A 7,476-nucleotide genomic window follows, 5' to 3' on the forward strand; every position below is an offset into this window, starting at 1 on the left:
ATGTCACCTCTGCAGAGAGTCTTCCCTGATTAAAAGGAATTTTTCTTCCCAGCCCCTGCCCATCGCTATGCTCCATTCAGTGTCTTTTCTTATTAGCACTCATCACAATATTCAATGATTCTATTTTATTATTATTTTTGTGGTGGGGCTGTTTCTCCCATTGCAACATAAGCTCCACAAAGGCCAGGACCATGTCTGCCTTGTTTGTTGTTGTAGCTCCAGTGCATACAACACTAATTCTCCAATTCTGGTAGCTAACAAGAGTAGGGACCCCGTAAATATTTTTTCAATAAATTAAGTATATCCAATTCTACCAAGACATTTATTAAGTAATAAAAAAGATACAGGGCACTACAGGGAGTATGAATTCCATTTGTTTTTCTTAAAATTTTTATACCCAAATACACATATTTGGAAACACAAGAAACTAGTAATTGTGGTTACTTCCGTGGTGGGGACTGCAGGTCAAGGGAAGAAAGGAAGAATCTGAAAATTAAAAAAAATTTTTTTTTTAACTTGAGAGAGTGAGCAAGCATGAGTGGGGGAGAGGGGCAGAAGGAGAGAGAGTGAATCTTAGGCAGGCTCCATGCTCAGCACAGAGCCCAATGTGGGGCTCGATTCCATGACCCTGGGACCATTACCTGAGCTGACACCAAGAGTCATATGCTCAACCAACTGAGCCACCCAGGCACACCAGAATTTGAATTTTATACCCTCTGTTCCTATTGGATGTTTTACGACATGCCTATATTTCTAATAATAGTAAGAAAAACACCATCCTTTGGTATTGTAATTTAACAGGAAGTATGGAATACCAAAACAGTTGGAAGAATCTCGGAATAAAGGACAGTCATTTAAATGGAATAAATTAAGCTTTATAAAAAGTCCACAGCATGAGCCTATTTTCCTCATTTCTCTGAGGACGCATGAAAGTGTCCCCTGGCTCTGGTCTGCAACCTGGCACTTGACAGGTGCTGGCTATTGGCCAACGGTAGCTCTTGGCACTGTGGCTAAGGGCAAAGGCTCTGGTTTGAATTCCAGCTCTGCCACCTAGCTGTAGGACCATTGACAACTTATGTGAAGTATGTAAGCCTCAGTTTTCTTCATCTGTAAGATGGGATGATAATAGTACTTATAGGGCTATTGTGAGGATCAAATGTGATATTGTAAAGCACTTAGTGTCTCGTACATAGTAAGTGTTCATTAAGTGGTAGTTATTATTTCATCCATTTTATACTGACACCCCTTGTACTCAGGTTCAGATTTCTGCATGTTAGAGAGTGAGACCTCACATTACAGGATGGGAAGGTGGTGCTGCTGATCTGTTAATCGTTCAGTTTCCGCACAGGCAGTTTCCATATCCATCTGTGCAGCAATGATTGGGAAAGTGCTTCATTATTTTGTTGTATCTTAACCTCATCTTAAAAAATTATGTGGATGGAAAAATGAAAGCACCAAGAGTAGTGATAAGAAGTGTGTGTATGTCAAGAAAGTGAAAAGACAACCTACAGAATGGGAGGAAGTGTTTGCAAATCATACATATGATAAGGGACTTGTATTTAGAATATATAATGCACTCTTATCATTCAACAATAAAAAGACAAGCCAATTAAAAAGGGGTAAAGGTTTTTTTATTAAAAAATTTTTTTGCGTGTGTTTTTTTCAGCACCAGAGTCCACTGAGGCATTTTATTTGCACACATGTATTATATCCCTAGAAAAAAGAACCCCAGGATTTTCTCTCCGGTATGTTTTGCTTCTTCATGATGCCAGCTGAGGTTGTCAGTGAAATGAAACCAAACTGGTGGGACAGGAGCAGACTATTCTGCCATTTTTCTAGCTGTACATCCAATCTGGGGCTGATCACACGTGTTTAACCTGCCCATGAAGTTCACAACAATTTTCCCAGCTCTGTGATCATCCATGATTTCAAATTCACCGATGTAACCATGCTTCAGCATCATAGTTAGAAACTGGAAGATGACTTTGGAGCATGGCCTAAGAGCCTGGTGTTTGTCTCTCTTTTTGGCATTGTTCATGCTCTTGAGAGCATCTGCCAGGACATTCATGCATGCCATAATGGCGGCACGAAAAGATGGTGGAAAGAGTGAAAGGTTTCGAATAGATATTTCTCCAAAGAAGATATACAGATGGCCAAAAGCACATGAAGAGATGCTCAACATCACTAATCATTAAGGAAATGTAAATCAAAACTACAATGAGATATTACTTCATATCTACTAGGATAGCTGTAGTACATAAGACAGGTAATAGCAAGTATTGGTGAGGATGTGGAGAAGTTGAACCCCACATACTGCTGGTAGGAATGCAAAATTGGTGCACCCATCTTGGAAAAAGCTTACCAGTTCCTCAAAAAGTTAAATGTAGACTTACCATATGACCCAGCCATTCTACTCTTAGGTATCTACCCAGAGAGATGAAATGTCTTTCAACTGATGAATGGATAAACAAAATGTAGTATTTCCAGACACATTATTATTTGCAATAAAAAGGAATGAAGGACTGACACAATATGGATGAACCTTGAAAACATTATGCTAAGTGAAAGCCAGACACAATAGCCACATATTCCATGATTCCATTTATATGAAATGTTCAGAAAGGGCAAATCCATGCAGATGAGTGGTTACCAGCAGCTAAGGGACTGGGGAGCTTGGGTGGGGAGTGACTGCTAATGGGTCCAGAGTTTCTTTTTCGGGGGACAGAAATGTTCTGAAATTAGGAAGTGGTGATAGTTGCACAACCTTGTAAATATGCTAAGAACATTGAATTATACACTTTAGGTGAATTAGATTTCAATAAAGGAAGTATGTGTATCATTAACTGTAATTGACATAAAGGTAGGAGTCATTGGATTTATTGAAAGGAATGAATCTTCAGTCTCCACTTGATGTTCTTAATCACTTTTTTTTTTTTTAAGTAAGCTCTAGGCCCATTGTGGGACTTGAACTCATGACCCTGAGATCAATAGTTGCATGTTCCTCCAGCTAAACCAGCCAGGCACTTCCTTATGCATGTTTTTTGATTAGTAAAGAAAAATAATCAAATTGAAGATATGGTAGGAAAGGCAGGAAATATATCATCAAAGGTTGCGTCCAAAAATGCAGGTGTAATTGAAACTGATAAACCCTTTTTTATTCCTTAGGAGCAAATGTGCCCTGTTGATGGAATACATTTTTTGTTTGACTTTTTACTTTCAACATTGGTCACATTTTCAGAAACCAATTCTGTATGGGAGTGGGGTTGTATGTGTAGTCTGTCATGGGGAAACAAACCTTTGTGCTTCTCCTTTCTTTAATGCTAGATGACCAAGCAAACTTCTAAGAAAAAATTCAACTGATACTAGGAGGTTGCACATAATTATTTGGGTTACTGGATATTTGGGTCATTGGGTCTAATGCCCATAAAAAAATGAACAACTTCAGATTCATATATCAGTCTTTCATGAGTTTCACTAGGAAAAGTCAGCCCTGGAAAGCTGTTTAGTTTTGGCCTTAACGAAATATGCAACTAATGGTGACATAAATAATAAGGGTTATTAATCAGTTTCACAAAACTAACATTTCAGAGATAGGTGGTGCGTTCAGCAGCAGCTCAACAATTTCGGAGGTCCAAATCAGTCCTCCTGAGAGCTGGGGATAAAACCGTGGACTAGAAGACACTAAACAAGTAAACGAATGAATAAAATAATTAAAGCACTCCTCATTATTACACTGATGCTGTGTTTGCAAATGTGCCTACTCACCAAAATAGATTTGTGACCTCAGAACCGATACTTGCAGCACCTCGGAGGTTACCTGCAGCACCTCGGAGGTCACTTGCAGACGTGTGCATGTGCAGAGTGGCAAAAAATTGGAGTTCCCCCAACATGCACGTTCCGAGCTGAGGTCTAGCGCGCATGCTCTAAACAAGTATCCTTCTCGTGGGCAATGTGGTGTCACGTTTTACATATTTTTGTGCTTTTTGTTGGTGATTTTGGTTTAAAATGCCTCCCAAGCATAGCGCTGAGGTGCCGTATGGTGTTCTTAAGCACTAAGATGTGTCTATGGAGAACATGTGTGTGTTAAGTAAATTTCATTGAGGCATTAGTTCCAGAGTTAGCCCTGAGTTGGATGTTGACAAATTAGTGACCTATTATTAAATAAGGTGTCTTTAAACAGAAATGCACATAAAACAAGGTTATGTATTGATCGTTTGATGAAAATGTTTCGAGTAGAGGCTCGCAGGAGCCTACCCCTGCGCTTCCCCTAGGGGCGTGGTTCAGTGTTTGCTGACTCCATGTTCACAGTGACTCAATAGAACATAACTACTGTGAACAAGGAGAATGGACTGTATGTCAGGATAAGTGCCATGAAGGAGGCTACAAAGGTGCTCAGCATGCCAGAAAATGATGTGTGTGGGGTGGGCCTGTTCTTGACAGGGTGTGCCAGAAGTTTCTTGGGGGTGGGGGTGAGCTAAGCTGGGACCTAAACTCTGACAAAAAGCTGCCAAGCAGAGGGAGAACATTCCAGGTGGAGGGACCACTTGGTTTTGGAGGTGGGAAAGACTTGGCCTGTGAGGGCCTGAGCCCTGCTGGGGAGGTGATGGAGAAGCAGGCAGGGGCCAGCCTGGAAGGACTGTTAGGACCTGGCTAAGAAGTTTCGGTTTTATACCAGAGGCCTGGGGTGAAGTCACAAGCAGTGCAGCAGTAATCAGGTGTCTCTGGGTCCTTGTTTGTTCTCATCACTAGGCTAAAGAGGTCACAGATTATTCTTTATTCATCTCTGTATTTCCAGGGCTGAGGACAAAGGTGGAGCCAACTACTATGGGCACCCAGTGTGGACCACCATGGGCCCACAGTACATATGTCGGTATGCATTTGTTGTCTCGATGACCGAGCCCTGGGATTCTGCAGCTGTAAAGAAACCATAGCAGGGACTTTTCCCAGAATGTGGACTCCAGCCTCATGAGGACTCCAGACCCCAGGATTCCAGCCTCAGCATCCCAGGCTGAGAGGCCAATGCTGGGGGCGGGGGTGTTTAGCTCTAGCTCCAGCGAAAGCAGACCCTCCATCCCCTTCTTCCCATCCCCAGGCAGGAGCTGGCAGGAGATCAGATGCTACTTCAATTCCAAGTGGCTCATGAACAAAAGCTGTGAAGTTGCTAAGAAACCTGCTTCTCTGAGGGTTCACCAGGTTTTCCTTTGTTTCTATGGCAGTGTGTGTGTGTGTGTGTGTGTGTATGCGTGCGTGCATGCACACCAAGGGTCGTCACCCTGCCAGCTCTGAAGCAAGTCAGATTGGAAGGTAAGGATTGCAGACTTCCCTGGGGCACCTTCATGGGCCCGAGGATCACCAAGTCAGGCAGCCCAGGCACTGAGGGTGAACAAAGAGGAAACGGATGCCCGTGGCCAGAGGTTAGCAGAGCTGTAAGCAGCTGAAGGAAGGGAGCTCTGGATACTGAATCCTGGACCCACTTCAGCAATAGCCCAGAAGCCGTAGGGTGGGAGACACCAACAGAACTGAAAGGGGGCCCCACTCCTATCCCCTAGGTTAGCTTGGAAAATAAATCCCTAGCAACCTCAGGTCTACTGCAAAATACCAGATGCAGGATTTGTACAACTGTAAGAGTACGGGCTGACCATTATCTACTTTGCTCCCCTTCTCCCCATTGTCATGGAAAATCTGAGGCCTAGGGAGGGGAAGGGACTTTCTCAAGAACACACAGCATGTAATGGATATAGGAGCACTCTCTCTCAGAAGGCCTGTGGGTTGTGAGTGGAGGAAATAAAAGCCTAAAGTGTAATCTGAAGCTGTATTCTTCACCCGTTTGTCCATTCTTCAAATACTCATTGAGCCTTTACTCAGTGCCAGGAGCCCCCAGTCCCCAATTCCAACTAAGTACAGAGAGAGAGAATCCAAAATTGTTGGCAAATTGCCAAATTCTCCGCCTCTGCTCCCGAACAAGTATGCCACCAACCACTGACAGAGCTCCCACTGTGTGTCCAGCTGAGTGCTTTAGATACCTTGGATTCTACCCTTGCTTGTGGGCTTGGGAGCTGAGGAGCTAGAACGGATGAGACATGTTAATTCCCCCCATCCTCCCACCTGTCCCAGTGGGGAAGGACCTTTCCTCCCAGGAATCAGTGATTTCGAGAAGGCAACTGAGGGCCAGCTGCCCTGGAGTTTTCACTCTGCAGGCCCAAGGTGCCAACTATGTGCACAGCAGCTCGAGAAAGTCATTCCTGGCTATAAACATCAGTTGAGGGCACATCTGATGCTCTCACCCTACCCAGTTAAAAACCCTCCAATGGTCCCTACTGCTTTAAAAATAAAGCTCAGAGACGCCTTAACATGGCCTACAACAGAGACGCCTAACAGAGACGCCTTAACATGGCCTGCAGAGTCTGGCTTCTGCCCACCTTTTCCTTCTTGTCTTTTTTTTCCTCACTCACTCTGCTCCCACCTCACTGACCTTCATACCTGTCATGTTCCCTCCACAGGGTCTTAGCACATGCGGCCCCTGCACCTGGAATCTTCTTCCCTCTCTTCCTCTGTCCCTAGTAAAAGAATTTAATCTTTTTAAAGAAACCATTAAAATTTTAGAAGAAAATTAACAATATCCATCTTCTGGTTCCAGGGCTCAGAAGGCCAGTGAACAGATTTCCACCCCCTTAATCTGCCTTTTCCAAGCCGTGGTCCACAGCGCCCTCTGGTGGGCTCTGGGCGACAGCATCAGCAGGCAGCTTGGGCTGGCTGGACCGGTAGTCCTACACTAAGTTTCAACCAGGGAACCAGAGGTGGGGCTGGAAGGATCATCCCAAAACTGGCCGTTTTACAGCAGAAAACTGAGGGGCAGGATCTGCAGAGCCAGGCCAGCCAATGCTGTTTCTAGAATGTGGCATTACACAAATGATACAAATCTAATATTCAAAAGCATCGTAATATTTTGGTAGGTAGACACCTGTGGCTGATGGGTGAGCATCAGAAATAAAGCCATTTCACCTTGTCCTGCCCCCCTGAAATCTTCCATTCCTGGCTGTAGTCTGTCAGACCCTTTGTGGGCTACCCCACCTCACCCTGTGAGCTCACCTCCTGTGCCTTCAACACGGAAACTCCCTCCTGCTCAGGGTTCTTGCAGTAGTGACTCCCTTTGCCTGAAACTCTCTCCCCCAAACTGCCTCTTGGCTCAGACTCCCTCATGTCTTTCGGCTCTCACACAGACACGCTCTGACTGGCCTACCTAATGTTGCCTCCCAATCCAGTCTCTGAGACATCTCGGTTTATATTCTTCATAGCCCTGCTCACATCTAGAGTCATCTTGGTTGTTTGTTTGAGGTCCACCTTCCTCTCTAGAAGGACAGCTGTTGGGGACTTGTTCGGTATCTGGCAGAGGGCCTGGGTACCGAGCAGACACTCCCTGAATACGTGGGGAATGACGGACTGAAAAATGGTGCGTGACAAGAACAAGCCAGAGAA

Source organism: Lynx canadensis, chromosome A1, assembly GCF_007474595.2.
Source record: "Lynx canadensis isolate LIC74 chromosome A1, mLynCan4.pri.v2, whole genome shotgun sequence".
Classification (NCBI taxonomy): domain Eukaryota; kingdom Metazoa; phylum Chordata; class Mammalia; order Carnivora; family Felidae; genus Lynx; species Lynx canadensis.